Source organism: Ictidomys tridecemlineatus, chromosome 2 (assembly GCF_052094955.1).
Source record: "Ictidomys tridecemlineatus isolate mIctTri1 chromosome 2, mIctTri1.hap1, whole genome shotgun sequence".
NCBI classification, from domain to species: Eukaryota; Metazoa; Chordata; class Mammalia; order Rodentia; family Sciuridae; genus Ictidomys; species Ictidomys tridecemlineatus.
The window spans coordinates 4,431,248-4,451,429 of NC_135478.1; the positions used below are offsets into that span (position 1 = coordinate 4,431,248).

Genomic DNA, 20,182 nt, shown 5'->3' on the forward strand with positions numbered 1-20,182 from the left:
ATTATATACTGTTAAAAGGAACCATTCACCAACAAGACATAACAATTATCAATATTTATGCACCAAATAATGGCGCTGCGACATTCATAAAACAAATTCTCCTCAAGTTCAGGAATCAAATAGACCACAACACAATAATTATGGGTGACTTCAACACACCTCTCTCACCATTGGACAGATCCTCCAAACAAAAGTTGAATAAGGAAACTATAGAACTCAATACCACAATCAATAACCTAGACTTAACTGACATATATAGAATATATCAACCATCATCAAATGGATATACTTTTTTCTCAGCAGCACATGGATCCTTCTCAAAAATAGACCATATATTATGCCACAGGGCAACCCTCAGTAAATATAAAGGGGTGGAGATAATACCATGCATTTTATCTGATCATAATGGAATGAAACTGGAAATCAATGATAAAAGAAGGAAGGAAAAATCCTACATCACATGGAAAATGAACAATATGTTACTGAATGATCAATGGGTTACAGAAGACATAAAGGAGGAAATCAAAAAATTCTTAGAGATAAATGAAAATACAGACACAACAAATCAGAATCTATGGGACACAATGAAAGCAGTTTTAAGAGGAAAATTCATCGCCTGGTGGTCATTCCTCAAAAAAAGAAAAAACCAACAAATAAATGAGCTCACACTTCATCTCAAAGCCCTAGAAAAGGAAGAGCAAAACAACAGCAAATGTAGCAGAAGGCAAGAAATAATTAAAATCAGAGCGGAAATTAATGAAATTGAAACAAAAGAAACTATTGAAAAAATTAACAAAACTAAAAATTGGTTCTTTGAAAAAATAAATAAGATCGACAGACCTTTAGCCATGCTAACAAAGAGAAGAAGAGAGAGAACTCAAATTACTAACATACGGGATGAAAAAGGCAATATCACAACAGATGCTACAGAAATACAGAAGACAATTAGAAATTATTTTGAAAACCTATATTCCAATAAAATAGAAGATAGTGAAGACATCGATAAATTTCTTAAGTCATATGATTTGCCCAGACTGAGTCAGGAGGATACACACAATTTGAACAGACCAATATCAATGGATGAAATTGAAGAAGCCATCAAAACACCACCAACCAAGAAAAGCCCAGGACTGGATGGGTATACAGCGGAGTTTTACAAAACCTTTAAAGAAGAATTAATACCAATACTTTTCAAGTGATTTCAGGAAATAGAAAAAGAGGGAGCTCTTCCAAATTCATTCTATGAGGCCAACATCACCCTGATTCCGAAACCAGACAAAGACACCTCAAAGAAAGAAAACTACAGGCCAATATCTCTAATGAACCTAGATGCAAAAATCCTCAATAAAATTCTGGCGAATCGAATACAAAAACACATCAAAAAAATTGTGCACCATGATCAAGTAGGATTCATCCCTGGTATGCAAGGCTGGTTCAATATACGGAAATCAATAAATGTTATTCACCACATCAATAGGCTTAAAGATAAGAACCAAATGATCATCTCAATAGACGCAGAGAAAGCATTCGACAAAGTACAGCATCCCTTTTTGTTCAAAACACTTGAAAAACTAGGGATAACAGGAACGTACCTTGACATTGTAAAAGCTATCTATGCTAAGCCTCAGGCTAGCATCATTCTGAATGGACAAAAGTTGAAGGCATTCCCTCTAAAATCTGGAACAAGACAGGGATGCCCTCTATCACCACTTCTATTCAATATAGTTCTCGAAACACTGGCCAGAGCAAAGAAATTAAAGGCATAAAAATAGGAAAAGAAGAACTTAAATTATCATGCAGATGACATGATTCTATACTTATAAAATCAACACGCATAAATCAAAGGCATTTCTGTATATCAGCGACAAAACTTCTGAAACGGAAATGAGAAAAAACACTCCATTCACAATATCCTCCAAAAAAATAAAATACTTGGGAATCAACCTAACAAAGGAGGTGAAAGATTTATACAATGAAAACTACAGAACCCTAAAAAGAGAAGTAGAAGAAGATCTTAGAAGATGGAAAAATATACCCTGTTCATGGATAGGCAGAACTAACATTATCAAAATGGCGATATTACCAAAAGTTCTCTATAGGTTTAATGCAATGCCAATCAAAATCCCAATGGCATTTCTTGTAGAAATAGATAAAGCAATCATGAAATTCATATGGAAAAATAAAAGACCCAGAATAGCAAAAGCAATTTTAAGCAGGAAGTGTGAATCAGGTGGTATAGCGATACCAGATTTCAAACTATATTACAGAGCAATAGTGACAAAAACAGCATGGTACTGGTACCAAAACAGGCGGGTGGACCAATGGTATAGAATAGAGGACACAGAGACTAATCCACAAAGTTAAAACTATCTTATATTTGATAAAGGGGCTAAAAGCATGCAATGGAGGAAGGATAGCATCTTCAACAAATGGTGTTGGGAAAACTGGAAATCCATATGCAACAAAATGAAACTGAATCCCTTCCTCTCGCCATGCACAAAAGTTACCTCTAAATGGATCAAGGAGCTTGATATCAAATCAGAGACTCTGCGTCTGATAGAAGAAAAAGTTGGCTCCGATCTACATATTGTGGGGTCGGGCTCCAAATTCCTTAATAGGACACCCATAGCACAAGAGTTAATAACAAGAATCAACAAATGGGACTTACTTAAACTAAAAAGTTTTTTCTCAGCAAGAGAAACAATAAAGGAGGTAAATAGGGAGCCTACATCCTGGGAACAAATTTTTACTCCTCACACTTCAGATAGAGCCCTAATATCCAGAGTATACAAAGAACTCAAAAAATTAGACAATAAGATAACAAATAACCCAATCAACAAATGGGCCAAGGATCTGAACAGACACTTCTCAGGGGAGGTCATACAATCAATCAACAAGTACATGAAAAAATGCTCACCATCTCTAGCAGTCAGAGAAATGCAAATCAAAGCCACCCTAAGATACCATCTCACTCCAGTAAGATTAGCAGCCACTATGAAGTCAAACAACAACAAGTGCTGGCGAGGATGTGGAGAAAAGGGTACTCTTGTACATTGCTGGTGGGACTGCAAATTGGTGCTGCAAATTGGTGCGGCCAATTTGGAAAGCAGTTTGGAGATTCCTGGGAAAGCTGGGAATGGAAACACCATTTGACCCTGCTATTGCCCTTCTCGGACTATTCCCTGAAGACCTTAAAAGAGCATGCTACAGGGATGCTGCCATATCGATGTTCATAGCAGCACAATTCACAATAGCTAGACTGTGGAACCAACCCGATGCCCTTCAATAGATGAATGGATAAAAAAAATGTGGCATCTATACACAATGGAGTACTATGCAGCAATAAAAAATGACAAAATCATAGAATTTGCAGGGAAATGGATGGCACTAGAGCAGATTATGCTTAGTGAAGCTAGTCAATCCCTAAAAAACAAATACCAAATGTCTTCTTTGATATAATGAGAGCAACTATGAACAGAGCAAGGAGGAAGAGCAGGAAGAAAAGACTAACATTTAACAGAGTCATGAGATGGGAGGGAATGGGAGAGAAAAGGGAAATTGCATGGAAATGAAGGGAGACCCTCATTGCTATACAAAATTACATATAAGAGGTTGTGAGGGGAATGGGAAAACAAACAAGGAGAGTAATGAATTACAGTAGATGGGGTAGAGAGAGAAGATGGGAGGGGAGGGGAGAGGGGATAGTAGGGGATAGGAAAGGTAGCAGAATACAACAGTTACTAATTGGGCATTATGTAAAATTGTGGATGTGTAACCGACGTGATTCTGCAATCTGCATTTGGGGTAAAATTGGGAGTTCATAACCCACTTCAATCTAATGTATGAAATATGATATGTCAAGAGCTTTGTAATGTTGTGAACAACCAATAAAAAAATAAAAAATTTAAAAAATAAATAAATAAATAAATAAATAAAAATAAACTATATTACAGAGTTATAGTAACAAAAATGGCATGGTTTTGTCACAAAAATAGACTTGTAGCCCAATGGTACAGAATAGAGGACACAGAGAAAACCCACATAAATACAATTATCTCCTACTAGACAAGGGTACCAAAAACATTCACTGGAGAATAGATAGCCTATTCAACAAATGGTGCTGGCAAAACTGGAAATCCATATGTAGCAAAATGAAATTAAACCTCTCTCATGCTGCACAAAAATCAACTCAAAGTGGATCAAAGACTTAGGCACTAGAAGAGAGACCCTGTGCCTAGTAGAAGAGACTCTAAAAGTGCAAGAAGTAAAACCAAGAATCAATTAAAAACTTCCTTCTTAACAAATGAAACAATTAATAATGTGAAGAGAGAACCTAGAGATTGGGAGAAAATCTTTATCACATGCTCCTTCAATAAAGCATTAATCTCTAGGAAAAGAACTCCAAAAACTTAACACCAAAAAACCAAATAACCCAATCAATAAATGGGCTAAGGAACTGAACAGACACTTCACAGAAGAAGAAATACAATTGATCAACAAATATATGAAAAAGTGTTCAACATCTCTAGCAATTAGAGAAATGCAAATCAAAACTACTGTAAGATTTCATCTCCTGTCAGAATCGCAATCATCAAGAATACAGGCAACAATAAATGTTGCCAAGGATGTGGGGGAAAAGGTACACTGATACATTGCTGGTGGGACTGCAAATTGGTACAACCACTATGGAAAGCAGTATGGAGATTCCTCAGAAAACTGAGAATGGAACCACCATTTGACCCAGCTATCCCACTCCTTGGTTTATACCCAAAGGACTTTAAATCAGCATACTATAGTGATGCAGCCACATCCATGTTTATAGCAGCTCAATTCACAATAGCTAGACTATGAAAACAACCTAGGTGTCCCTCAGTAGATGAATGGATAAAGAAAATGTGGTATATAAACCCAATGGAATATTACTCAGCTTTAAAGAAGAATGAAATTATGGCATTTGCCAATAAATGGTTGGAGTTGGAGAATATCATGCTAAGTGAAATAAGCCTACCCCACAAAACCAAAGGCCAAATGTTTTCTCTAATATGTGGATGTTAATAGACATTATTACTGTATGTATATATATATATATATATATATATATATATATATATATATATATATATATGACTTCATGAACCCAAATAACCCAGGCATTTTTTTGTTTGGGGGGGGGATGCCAAGGCTTGAACTCAGGGGCACTCAACCACTCAACCACTGAGCCACATACCCAGCCCTATTTTTGTATTTGACAGGGTCTCACTGAGTTGCTTAGTGTCTCATTTTTACTGAGGCTGGCTTTGAACTCATGATCCTCCTGCCTCAGCCTTCCAAACCACTGGGATTACAGGCATGCACCACAGTACCCAGCCTCAGGTATTTACCCTTTTAATGCTCTCCCAAAGTTCCTATATGTTTTCTTCATTCCTTCATTGTTTTGCTTTTGTTTTTCTTTTGCCTCTTCCTTTTTATTTTCAAGTACTGTGTCTTTGAGCTCATTAATTCTTTCTTCTCTTTAATCTACCCTGGTTTGGGCACCTTTCATCAGGTTTTCAATTTATGTACATGCATTTTTAAGCTGAAGGATATCTCATTTACTTAATTTCTATTTCTGTTAAATTTCTCTGTTAGAACTTAACTCTACTGGTTTCAAATTCTCCACATGATCTCCCACACTGACTACTAGAAGGTCAGTACCAGGCACTCACTTTGACCTTTAGATGAAGTCAGGTTTCCTGAGAGCTCTTGTCCCGGTTGCTCTGCAATGTCTCCTGGGCACTGAAGGTTCAGGATTTCTTCCAGTTATCCTGATATGGCTCTGTCTTCCAAGAGGTCCTTAGCAGGCTACTTATCTCACAGATCTGCAGTCATTTCCACTATTTCAGTGTTGGGCCACCTTTGTCATGGGTTTCACACCAGTGGGCAATCCATGCCTGGGTTTTTCCCAAATCTAAAGTTTGGGTGTTATTCCGAACCAACTTCGGGAGCAGCTAACAAGGGAATCTGTCCGTATCAGCTTCCCTCTTTGGCCAGGCTAAGTACAGGTGCCTCACCAGAACCACCAGCCTGTGGTCTGACACTGGAATTCTGCCTGGCTCTGAACAGAATCACTATGGAAGACCAGCCCCAGGATCCTATGCGTGTCTATAGCCAACAACTCCACAAAGCTATGTCACACCTGAGCCCACAGCCCACCAAGACCAGCACAGCTATGGGAAGCTTACTATTGAGGTGAACTCATAGCCGAAGGCTGCTCAACAAGCCACAGGAGACGCTGACTAGAATAAAAATCCAATTTACTGAGACCATGGCTTCCGCCTGGCATTGGGGGTGGTCCACAAGCCCCATTAACATTCAGGACTTTGCATGGGGGCCATTAGTATTTGTCCAGTGTGGGGCATCACCAGCCTGACACTGTTTCAAGGCAAAGTCCCATAGTTACTACCCTGTCCACCCCAGAGAATGGGATCTTGCTCCATGCCAGTGTTTAAGGTTTGAGTATTTTATAAAGAAAGTCCCTTAGACACTTAAGTTGATCTAAGCTGGGTAACACATGAGTCTCACAGCCATAAAACCTACACAGTCTCAGAGGTATACTCAGGCCCATGATGAAGCTGACAGTAGTGCAGGTCAAAACATGCCTCTTCCCACTGTGGCACATGGTGCCTGGGCAGGTCTAGAGACTCTCTCTGCAAGGACTGACTTGGAAATAGGTGGGTTGTCTGAGGTTGGGGGACAGGTGGCAGAGACATCCCTTTGGTTAAGCTGGGTCACAGACGAGTCTCACAGCTGCAGAAACCTGCAAGGTCTGGAGGTGTTTGGGCACCAAGTCCAAAGCTTGTCTGTCCCATAATAGTACAAGTCTGTGCCTGATGCAAGGGCAGGTCTATGAGTTCCTGTTCTTGATGTGCCCAGTGAATGGGGCCTTTGTTTTCTGCCTGGCCCTTCATTGAGCTCCAAGACAGGTCCTGCTATAGCTTTCTAACCTACTACCCACTGGGTAAAGATTTACTTCTCACTCTGCTGCATGAAGGTAAAGGACAGGAGCAGAGGCAAATAGCCAACTGAATGAATGCAGTTCCAGCAGCTCAGTCAATAAGTATTTGCCTGGGTCCAGGGATTTTAAGGTTCTGCCCACCCCTGTGTTTCACTGTGGCAGGCCTGGTACTGGGCATCAACCAACTCTAAGGCCTGGACTTAATTCCCTCTCCTCCCTTTTCCATGCTGCTGAGAGTTGCCAGAGTAGTGACAGGAGCAACTCCTTCCCTTTGTGTTCCTCAATGTGTCTTTTCTTATTGTTATGAAATAGCAGGGCACAGGGATCTCTCATCTAACTTGCATGGCTCTTATAAAGTTAGTTTGGTGCAAGAATAAGTATTTGAATTGGCACATTTGTGGAGGGACAATCAGGATCTTACTCAGCTACCATCTTTATCTACCTCCCAAAAATCTTAGTATTCTAAGTTTGGGTCAAGATGAGTTGAGGGTCAAGAAAAACTGCTAGAGTGTTCTCCATTTTGTTTCCTGCTTCAAATGTTATTATTTACACTTATACTGTGCAATTTAGAAAAGACCAATGGTAAAGCAGTCTCTAACTGCAAATTTTAGGCTAACAATCTAACTCTGATGTTCATGACGTCCTCGCTGTGTCTATAAACTTTGTCCAATGTCAAGAATTTAACATCACACAGGCTTGAATTTAGAAAAAATAACCCCTCAGCTTTAAGGTGATGTCACATGTTATATATACCACAGTGGTGACTTTTATAATAAGTTGACTTCATAGGATCTGAGAGTAGATTGGCAGTTACCAGAAGATGGGGCAAGGAGGGGCTAGGGATAAAAAGGAAGAGGGCAAACAGTACACTAAAGCCAATATTAGATAGAAGCAAATTCTGTTGTGCTATTGCACACTAGGGTAACTATAGGAAACCATAACATATAGTATCCTTCAAGATAGAAGGATTTTGAAAGTTTTCACCTTAAAGAATGTTTGAGAAGATATGTTTAACCTGATTTAAACATTATATAAAATATACATGTGGTAAAACATCACATGGTACTCCACAAATATGTGCAATTTGTATGTTTTTATCTATCAATTGAAATTAATTTTAAAAGTTTAAAAACATTACCTTCATTAAAAAAACTGTATCAGGAGCTTCTTTCAAATTGTCCTTTCCTTTCCCCACAAAGGATGACCCAGTCCTTGTCTTCACTGACTCCATTTTGTCCCTCTCACCTGCACTCTTTTTTAAGTTTGATCTCCAAACTTTTTAGGTTTGACCCCAGTGGACCCTGTAGAACCTGACATGCAGGCAGACCACAGCATGGAGAAACAGGCATGCCCCTGACCCCCCCCCCCAGCTTTGTCCCTTCCCTGCACATTTTTTGTGGCGATACTAGGGACTGAACCCAGGGACACTTAACCACTGAGCCACATCCTCAACCTTTTTTGTATTTTGAGACAGGATCTCTCTAAGTTGCTTAGCTTCTCCCTAAGTTGCTGAGACTGGCTTTGAACATGTAATCCTCCTGCCTCAGCCTCCTGAGGCACTGAGATTATAGCCATGTGCCAATACACCCAGTAAAAAAAAAAAAGACATTTAAAAAAATCTATTTGTTCTTTTTAGCTATACATGATAGTAGAATGTATTTTGATATATCATACATTCATCAAACTGGATGTAGGGCCTGCCCCAAGCCTGCCAAACAGTAGGGGCGCTGCAATATATGCTGGAAGACCTCAACTTCTGGTTGGAAGAGGAGTCACAGACTCCGACATCAACAGGGCTGGCCATGCCAGCTTGTCACTACTACCAGCCGGCTCCACCAAGACTGTGCTCTTACAACCAGTCCTAGCAGTGACTTTACCACCTGAAATGGGGCCACAACGAGTCCCTACTGGGATCTGTAGGCCAGTACCCCCAAATACCATAGGCCTAACTTCGGGACAAAACAATTTAAAAAAGGGAATTCAGGTACTGCCAGAAGTGATGAATTCAAATTTTAGAGATGAGGTTGAGATCACTGTACAATCAGGCCATGCCATTCAGCACTCTACAGGAGATGTATTGGCACAGCTAGTACTCCTAAATTGCTGCTCCGCAGATGGCCCAGATGAGACCTCAACTTCCGATTCCCCTGATGGAGTGTACTGGGCTCAATTAGTTTGGCAGGAACGCCCTCTACTGGATCTTAAAATCAATCATAAAAAATTTCAGGGTATCATAGATACTGGAGCTTATAAATCTGTTCTATCTAGTAGATTCTGGCCCAAAAGCTGGCCTTTACATATCACACCTGCCAACCTGGAGAGGATAGGTCAAATTTTTTAACCGGCACAAAGTACTCAGCATCTCACTGGGAAGATAAAGATGATAATTCTGGAATTTCAAGATTTATGTCTTAGACACTTTGCCAGTGAGTTTGTGGGGCCATGATATTCTAAGCAGCCTAGGTTTGTTATTAGTAACTCCAAATTCTATCATGTCATCTGAGGGACTTAATAAAAAATTTATTCCAAGGGAAATTTACAAGAAGGATACCTACCTATAACCCAATCTTCCCAACAGAGATCAACTAATGCACCGAACCAAAATTTTTGGTAGGAGCCCAGACATTACCCCCAGAGAACAGCAGAAAAAATTAACTGGCTCACAGAAGAGCCAATCTGGGTTAGTCAGTGGCCCCTCACAGGGAAAAAACTTAAAATAGCCTATATGTTAGTTCAGTAACAACTTCAGCCTGGCCATTTACAACCTATACTCAGTCCTTGGAATACACCCATCTTTGTAATTAAGAAAAAAATCTGGCAGCTAGAGATTATTACAAGATCTCAGGGTTATAAATCGTGTTATTGAGCCCATGGGAGCCTTACAACCAAGGCTTCCTTTTCCTTCAGCTATCCCTTTGGATTACCATTTGATAGTAATAGATTCAAAAGATTGTTTCTTTTCTATATCTTTGCACTCAGAAAGATTGTTTCTTTTCTATACCTTTGCACTAAAGATTTGCCTTTAGTGTCCCAGCAATAAATTTTAAAGAACCAGTTAAAAGATATTGCTGGAAAGTGTTGCCTCAGGGAGTGTGTAACAGCCCTACCCTATGTCTAAATTTTGTGGCACAGATCATCACGTCTGTCAGGGAGAAATTCCTCATTGTTTATATTATTCATTTTATGGATGACATACTTTTAGCTCATGCTAATCCAGATATACTCTTAAAAATCTTTGCCCAATTAGAGACTTCACTCACAGCAATGGGTTGGTGCATTGAACCTCAAAAGGTACAGAAGACATCTCCTTTTCAATATCTAGGTCATGTGATTGAAGGACATACAATCTGTCCTCAAATTTTACAAATAAGAGTCAAGGAGCTGCACACCCTCAATGATTTTCAAAAACTATTATGAGATATTAATTTGCTGAGACCATCTTTAAAGCTAACTACTTCAGATATAAGTCCCTTATTTCAGATATTCTAGGGAGATCCTTCTCCAATTTCTTTGTGTCAGCTCACAGGAAGAGCGAGAATAGCTTTAAGGAAAGTTGAAATTGCTATTAAAAAATGCTCAACTTACTACAATTAACCCATAAGAGCCTATATATTTATTGATATTCCCAACTGCTTACTCTCCTACAGGGGCAATATGCCAAATATTGGCAGTTATTGAGTGCATTCATTTAGCCCACTCTCCTCAAAGGTCATTAACTCCTTTTCAAGATTTTGTTGCTCAATTAGTTATCAAGGGCAGAGCATGAGTTTTACAGCTGGTTGGCTCAGAACCTAATATTATAATCATTCCATTTTATGCTCAACAAAATGATTGGCTTTTTCAAACTCCTAATACTTGGCAAGTAGCTTCTGTAATTTTCCTAGTCAGATAGAAAGTCATTATCCTTGTGATAAAATTATTCAATTTGCATTAGTAACTGCATTTATTTTTCCAAAGATTTTAAGTGCACAACCAATATATGGCAGATTAACAGTATTCACTGATGGCTCAAGCTCAGGTAAAGCCAGTTTTTACAGTCACACTCATACAAAGGTGATACAAACTTCATATACTTCTGCCCAATGAGCAGAACTTCAGAAGCTCATTTGTGCTTTAAGTCAATTTGCAAATGAGCCCATCAATATTTATTCTGACAGCTTATATGCAGTTGGAGTTATGAAAATATTGAAATTTCAATTATTGGTATACATCATCACAGAGCTATTCAACTTGTTTTATGCCTTACAAAGGATAGTGCAAATTCGAAAGCACCCATGTTTTATAGGCCACATATGGGCCCACACTAATCTTCCAAGGCCTTTAACATCAGGTAATAAGATTGATAAATTAGTTGCTGTTTGTAAACAAATGTCTTTGTATGACTGTGCACAAGCTTCACATTTTTTGCACCACCAAAATGCTTCTAATTTACATGAAAAATTTAATATTACTAGAGAGCAAACCTATCAAATTGTACGTCACTGTCCCCAGTGTGTTAGACATACTCCATCTTTACCATCTTGGGTAAATCCCCATAAATTAAAACCAAATCAATTATGGCAAATGCATGTAACTCAGATTCCTCAATTTGGTGAACAATGTTATGTACACGTAATTGTAGATACTTATTCTAGATTTATCTTTGCCACAGCCCGTGCAAAAGAAAATACTCAACATGTTATTTCTCATTGTTTAGCTGCTTTTGCAATATTGGATGTCCTTTACAGATTAAAACTGATAATGTACCAGCTTCTGTTAGCTCTTCTTTTCAACAATTGCCGAGAGTTTTATATTGACCATAATACAGGTATTCCTTATAACCCTCAAGGTCAAGCTATTGTAGAATGAGCTCATTTATCTATTAAGCTACAATTACAAAAACAAAAAGGGAGAGGTAGAACTAGGACCCCCCAAAATAACTTCAATCATGCTCTGTTAATTTTAAATTTTCTAAACTGTGATTCAGATGGCCCACTGCAGCTGAGTGACACATGTCTTCCACAGCAACAGACCCTTTAGCCCAAGTTTGGTGGCAGGATTTGGACACTGGCCAATGGAGAGGACCAGATGCAGTTTTTATGTGAGTAGAGGTCATGCTTGTATTTTCCCAGAAGGTGCTTTTTGTCCTGTTTGGATATCTGAACACGCCATTAGGCATGGAGGACCTAGAACCAAGATTCAAACGACTAAGGATCGACCCAGAGATGCCAGACCTGACCCCACCAACAAGAGGAACTCTCAAAGGAAGAGAGGAGAGAAGATGGCCCAGAGAGACCCAGCTCATGGAAAGAATTGAAGAATCTAACACTGCAGGCTGAACAAATGATTCGACAGAAAGGAAAAGCTAAATCTCCAATGATGATGCTTGCTGCAATATTAGCTGCAATATTAGGTAAATGGGAATCAGGGAGAAACCTATTAGACATATTTTCCAGATCTACCTTTAGCACACCAGTATTTACTAATGACTCATATATGATGGGAGGATTTACAGACACCCATATTACTCTCTTCCATGTGATTGGATTTAATTATTCTGGCTACAGTCCTCAATTACCTTTGTGTTGGTCCTGCAGTAAACATGCTGGCTGTCTAAAAGCATCCTTTAGGGGAAAGACAGCAGTTGGAGGACATAGACCAGCGAATTGTACTGTTCCTGGAGACTCAAAGCCTTATATCAGATCAGTTATTAAAATGGGACTTTCTCATAACAAACCAGTCATCTTTGCAGAACGTCCACCAATACCTCATTGTCCTAACCATTCTGTGATAGAAATCAGAACAATACCTAAATGGAGGATTGTATAAAATACTTTCCCAGTACAACATACGGTGTCTAGAAATAGTGGGTACATTATGGACTGGTCTCCTAGAATTGACAAAAAGCAATTGTGCAAGGGTATTGCCATGACCCCTGGAGGATCTGTTAGTAACATCTTGACCTTCAGCGAAGGTGGCATTCAAAAAGATGTTTAGCGCTTAATTGGTGCCTCAGAATTCTTACATTTTACTGACAAACCTCTACCAGACTTTGTAGGCAAAAACTGTAAGGAGGGTTCCTGTTATGGCCTACAGGCCTGTGTTCAATCTCCATGAATTTTAATTACTAGAAATGTGAAAGTTAAAAAGAAAGATGAGGGGCTGGGGTTGTGGCTAAGTGGCAGAGCACTTGCCTCGCACATGTGAAGCACTGGGTTCAACCCTCAGTACCACATAAAAATGAATAAACAAAATAAAGATACTACATCCGTCTGTAACTAAAAAATATTTTTTAAAAAAAGAAAGATGATAGATATCTTGTAACATGTAATAAATGTAATTTAACTAATTGTATCACCAGATACAATAGAGGGAAAGGAATGCTGATACTTCATCAGCCCTCTTTTGTCTTATTGCCAGCTAATATTCCAGAGCCATGATATGCTGATGCTGGTTTTCAAGTCTTACAACAAATACATACCCAGCTAGTGAGACCCAAATGTGCTCTTGGATTTGTAGTATTGGGAGTTATTGCTTTAGTTTCATTTATTGCTTCCATGGTCACAGCTTCAGTGGCCCTATCTCAAAATATTCAACATGCAGATTTTCTTAATAATTTGGCTCAGAATACTTCCAAGACTCTTCATAATCAAATAAATACTGATGAAAGGATTGAGACTAAGATAAATGCCTTAGAAGCTACTGTCATAAATATTGGTAATGAACTTTCAGCTCTGAAATTCAAGGAAAGACTTAAATGGCATGCTGACTATAAGTATGTGTGTGTTACTGCTGCCAATTACAATGCTTCCTAATAGGATTGGGAGAAGGTTAAAAATCATTAGGTATTTGGCAAAATAGTAATAACAGCTTGGATCTTTTGGAGTTACGTCATCATATTCAAGATATACAAAAAAGTAAGATTGATTTTTCAGATCCTACTTCTTTAGCTGATCAAATACTTAGAGAATTGAATGACTTTACCCCTGGAAACATCCTAAAACACTCTGCATGGTATATCCTTGTATTGTTCTCTTTGCTACTAATTCTCCCTTTTATTGTAATTGAAGGATGTTTTGCCCTTGGAACAAGAATTCGAGGACTCAAAATAGTGACCTATCACCTGCTTTTACAAAAAAAAAAGGGGGGGGGTAATATGTGGGAAGCCACAATGAATGACCACACTTTTCCAGTCCTGATACCTCAGATTCTGACCAACCACTGTATTTGCTCCAGTTTGGGCAGGGTCTAGCTCAGATAGTAAGAAAATCTTCTTTGTGGGATGTGCCCCTAGGTTTGAGTTACACTCACTTGTCCCTTGTAGTCCTTCCCTTCTTCCCTTTTTTGGATAGAACTTTCTAAGAACAAGAGTCCCCCAATAAAAGCTCACTTCCGAATGTACTCTGTCTCTCGCCAACCTCTCATGACTTTCCCTTGCTCTCCCTCTTGGGGTACCTGAGGCCGAGAGCAGGGAAGCCGTTCTGAAGCCTATGTAAAGGTAAATTGTGTCTGTGTTTTATTTGGTGCCCCTGCAAATTTACACAAGCAATCTTAAGTTCAGCTGCCTGCACTGGTTGGGAGCGGCAAAGGGCTAACTCCAAATGGCTCAGGTAACCATGGCTACAGAAGATGCTGTTCCCAAATGTTTGAAAACCTAGAAAATCCAGTCCTTTTTAAACACTTGCAGACACATGGAGTCCAAGTGCTTGTGTCTTGGCATCTGCCTCTAAATAGACTCAAGACCACAGGTTGGAAAGCACCATGGCCTTTGCCAAAGGGTTTGCCAAGGGGAGAGTGCAGACCTCACTCGAGTCCCCAGAGGAGGACACCTTGCTGTCTTGTGCATACGATGATGCACCTCCCATTTATAGGACACTGAGAACCAAATCTGCCCACTGGGCAGCTGTATGACCCAAGCAAATGTCACCTCACCCACTCACGATGCCCTGCAAGCTTCTCAGTTTGCTTTCTGAACTTGAATTTTGGGGGAAAAAACTAATTTTGATTTCTTCTATTCTAAAGGAAATGAGACTGATTTACTTTTTGGCCCACCTACTTTTTTAAAGAGTCATGTAAAACTTCCCTCAGCGGTCCATCAAGAGTACAAACAGTAAATGCTATCTTTTTTTTTAATATTTATTTATTTTTTAGTTTTTGGCAGACACAATATCTTTGTATGTGGTGCTGAGGATTGAACCCGGGCCGCACGCATGCCAAGCGAGCACGCTACGACTTGAGCCACATCCCCAGGCCCCAGTAAATGCTATCTTGCATTCATCACTGTCCCTGAAATTGTGGGTACTGAACTAATTGCTACATTTTATTCTTTAATTGGCAGACACTATACATATTTATATTTTGATAAGATGTATCATTACACCTGCTTAATTTTCTGTTTTACTCTTTTTAGAGCTGGTTATTTTATTGTTTGCATCATAATTCATTAGGATTTTTTTCCTGATTTAAAATAGTTAGTCGAGTTCAAGTTCACTGTTTTTATCTGGATAGCTCTTAACATCCATAAACTGCTGTCATCACTTCCCAAATGTTTTTGAAAAGCTATATTTATCATATATATATATATATATATATTGTTTGCACTTTTATGCAGGGATATTCTTGAATCATGTGTTTTAATGGCTTATTGTTTTTTGGTTTTAAGTTTACTTTTTCTAATTCCACACTTAGAGAATGATTTTTTATTATGGTGAAATTCAAATAACAAATATGAACCATTTTAAAGATAATGAATCAATAGCATCTGGTCCCTTCACATTCACAATGTATGTAGTATATTCTCTCTGGTGTTCAGGCATCATATCCATCCAGTTCCAATCATTTCCATCACCTCATGATCAAAATCCTTCTCCATTAAGCATCACTTGCAAATCCTGACCCTCAGATCACACAACCATCAATTTTCCTCTACTTGGGGCACTTACTTATTCTGGATGGCTCATAGACATCAATCATACAATATGTGACCTACTGTGTCTGGTTCCTTTCACTGAACTTTGGGATTTCAAGTTTATCCACATTATACCAGTATCCTTCATTCCTTTCTATGACTGAGTGCCATTCTGTGTTCTGGATACAACACATTCTGTCTTCCTATCCTTTCACAGATGGATATTTATGTTTCCAAATCTGGACTTGCATGAACAGCTGTTCTGAATATTTATTTGGATTCATGACTTTACTTTTTCTGAGCACTGCACCTAGGGAGTGGAAAGGCTCAGTCATAAAGAGTAATTCTTTGCCCACTTTTGAGTTGGCATCCAACTGTTTTCCACTGTGGGCACTTAGTTTTACATTAACAGCAATATGCAAGGGCTCAGATTTCTCCACATCCTCTGTGGCACTTGCTTTCTTTTTATCAAATTATTGTAACATCCTAGTGAGTGTGAAGGTCCATCTCATGGTGGTTTGCATTTTCATGACCCTGACTGCCACTAATGTAGAGCACCTTGTTGTGTGCCTTTCAGCCCTAGGAACATGTTCTTTATGCTTGTTTTTAATTTTTTTGTCTTTTTATTGTTTTTTGTGTGGAGTTTTATTTGTTTTACTTTAGATATAGATCTCTCTCTTATATATAAGATTTGTAAAACGTTTCTCCCATTTTGAAGGTTATCTTTTTGTTTTGTTGGTACAGTTCTTAGACATACAAAAGTTTTTAATTTTGATGAAGTCAAATGTTTCTTTCTTTGTTCAGACTTGGTATCACATCTGAAAACTCATCATATCTACAATCATAAAATATTATACTATGTGAATGTAAATTAAAAGCCATTATAGAAAAGACTATGAAAGTTCCTCAAAAAAATGAAAAAATCCTTACCCTATGTCCCAGCAATCCCACTACTGAGAAAATTTCCACAGGAAAGGAAAACTCTGTATCAAATTAATATCTGTACACTGGTGAATACTGCAGCACCATTCACAACAGACAATACTTGGAACTAACTCAAATATGCAAAATTCATACAACAGGCCAATAGTTAAAGAAAATGTATGCATACACAATTAACACTATCCAGCCAAAAACAGGGATGAGATCCTGTCATCTGTGACAAGAATGACCAACTCTACAGGAAAATATGATGCCAAATGAGCCAGACACAGAAAGACAAATGCTACATAATTTCACTCCCATATGGAATCTTAAAAAGTTGACTACTTAATGGCTATGCCAATTAGATTCCCACCAACAGTGTGTGACAATTCCTTTTTCTACACAAAATGAAGGTTCCTCAAAACTCCAATAAAAGATCTACCATAGGATCCAGGAATCCCACTTCTGGGTATGCATCCAAGGGCACTAAATCAGCATAACAAAAAGATGCAGATCTGTGTTTATTGCTGCACAGTTTACAACAGCCAAGGTATGGGATCAACCTACATACCCAACAATGGATGAGCGAATAAAGAAACATATTAGCTTGGGCATCGAGGTATGTAATAAGACTCCTAAAAGCACAAGAAGCAAAACCAAAAATTAATAAGTAGATGGCATCAAATTACAAAGCTGCTGCACAGCAAAGGAAAAAATAAGAGTAGGAAGAGAGGTCTTAGAGAATGGGAGATCTTTGCAACATGAGCCTCAGAGAAGCCACTAATATCCACAATATATATAAAGAACTCAAAAACTTAACACCAAAACCAAATTTCTCCATTCTCTCTGGCCCTCATTTTTTAATTATCATAAATATTCTAGTGAGTGCTAAGTATTATATCATTGTAGTTTTAACTTGTATTTCATTGATTACTAATAATGTTAAGGAATATTGTGCTTTTTGGTCATATAAATATTTTCTTTACAGAACTGCCCAAGTCCTTTCCCCTTTTAATTGTGGGGTTTTTTGTTGTTGCTGTTGTTATTGCCTTTTGATATCACTGTGATTTTTTATATATTTGGACATGTAAGCCGATACAATTGCAAATTTTTTTTCTCCCATTTTGTAGGCTGCCTTTGGACTTTGTCTTTTTTTATTTTAAATTTTTAATTTGTTATATATGACCGCAGAATGCATTACAATTCATATTACACATATAGAGCACAACTTTTCATATCGCTGACTGTACACAAAGTACAGTCACACCATCGTGTCTTTACACAGGGACTTAGGGTAATGATGTCCATCTCATTCCATCGTCTTTCCTATCCCCTGCCTCCTCCCTTCCCTTTGCCCTGTCTAGAGTTCATCTAATCCTCCCATGGCCTCCCTTTTAATACTGTCTTTGCATACTCAAAAGTTTTTCATTTTGATCAAGTCCAATATGTACTTTTTTCTTTTGTTCCTCATATGTTTCCATCACATATAAAAACTGTCCTACCTAACGTCATAGAAACTGGCAATGTGTGACATTACAGTAAATATACTGAAAAAAAAAAAACTGACACCACAAAACACTGTAAGAAAACCAACCTCTTCCCGTATCAATTCCACCAACAACCAGCCTGCGGGCCTGGAGGCGCCTCGGCCTGGGCCCACCACCCAGCGCAGGGCCCGACCCTGCGCATTCTCACCAGGCAAAGTAGCACGCGCAGCCGAGAGAGGGGCGCGGGGCGCCGCTCGCCTCAGTTCCAACTCACTGCTGCCCCGTCTTCCACCGCTGCCAGCGCTGACAGGAAGAGGAGCACAAGGCGGCCCAGCGCAGAAGGAAAGCCCAAGGGAGGAAACGGAAGCGCCGTGTGCTCGGCGGGAGGCCGGAAACGGAAACTCCGCACGGCGTAGTGGGCGGGGCCTGGGTTGCGTGCCCCGGATGACGGCTTCTAGTCTCGGTGAGTCTGATGTTGGCTCAATCGCACGCCGTGAGTGCGGCGGAGTCCAGGGAAGGCCATGGGCCGCGGGCCCATCCTGGGAGCCCCGCTTCTGCCATGAGGCCTCAGGCTGTTCGCTCGGGGCAGCGCACAGCTGCCGTTTCCCCAGGTGGGACCCCGCGTCGCCTCGCGGAGCCCTCACATTGGCCGCACCCGGGGCGGGTAAGTCTGCTCCTGGGGACTTGGCCGAGTCTGCAGTCGTTTGGTTGTCACATATTGGGAGTGGGGTGCAGTGCTACTATCATCCAGCTGGCGGGGGCCAGAGACACCTCTGCTTCTCACTTTGCACAGCGCAGCCCCCCCCACAGCAAAAAAAATCCAACTCTCCCAAATGTCCGCAGTGCCCAGGTTGGGAAACTTCTGGAGGGCATGAAAATCTCTGAAGTCATAAATAAACTGGAAATTGTTTAGAATTCTGAGTAGGGCCCGTAAGTGACGAAAGAGAGAGTCTACAGCATCTGGAGTCCCCATAAAATCTCCAGCCACATGTCTTGAGCCAGTCAATTGCACACTGCATTAAGTTCTTTTTTTTTTTTAAAGGCAACCAGACTTCTTCCACTAATTTTTTTTTTTAGAGAGAGTGAGAGAGGAGAGAGAGATAGAATTTTTTAATATTTATTTTTTAGTTCTTGGTGGACACAACATCTTTGTTGGTATGTGGTGCTGAGGATCGAACCCAGGCCGCACGCATGCCAGGTGAGCGCGCTACCACTTGAGCCACATACCCAGCCCCTGCATTAAGTTCTTTCACCCATTTTAGGGATCAGATGGCTGGAGAGGAATAGGGCAAATTCAGTTTGGGTCAACAGCTGGGCTCCTATTATTAAATAAGTTTTTTTTTAATGTTAAAAAGTAAATGGGGTCATCTTCCTATAAACTTGTGGCCCCCCTTTTTTTTTCCAGAGAAATATTGTTCAAACTCAGATTTCTGTTGAAGCCAGCCTCAAGAACCACCTGTCACCCATGTATGGTTTCCGTGTAACCAAGTGAGTAACATGTGGAATTTGCAACAAGGCTGTGTTCCAGCAGGCTGTGCTGTGTAGAAGAACTGCTAATGAACTTTTCCCATGCCTATTCTACAAGGAGCCCTAACATTGAGGGTTTTTTAAAAACTAGGTCTGTTTGGTGGGAGAAGGCACTTAGATCTGTATAGCCATTTGTGGGTAGATAAGTCAGGAAATAGTTATGTGTGTATGTAAGTACATACAAAACAAACATAAGGAATTTAAAATATGTGTATCTGTAGAGAAATGTAGATGTTTTTGCATGTGAAAAATATAAAGATTTTGTATGTAAAGATGAATAAATTTTTATGTATATTTGCCTTCCCACGTGTCCCATGCTCCAAGTTCCTCATCCCTCCACAGGTCTGTTGTCCGGGATCCTTT

General features: G+C 39.5%; 1 protein-coding gene across 1 annotated transcript in view; it reads right to left on the reverse strand.

Annotated features, from left to right (window-relative positions):
- The window catches only part of LOC144371740 (vomeronasal type-2 receptor 116-like), an 86,202-nt gene extending 67,175 nt beyond the window's left edge, over positions 1-19,027 (reverse strand). The window contains exon 1 of the mRNA XM_078034798.1: positions 18,501-19,027. The gene's annotated coding sequence lies outside the window, so the exon portion shown is untranslated. The remainder of the gene's footprint in view (positions 1-18,500) is intronic.
- Positions 19,028-20,182: the final 1,155 nt, after the last annotated feature.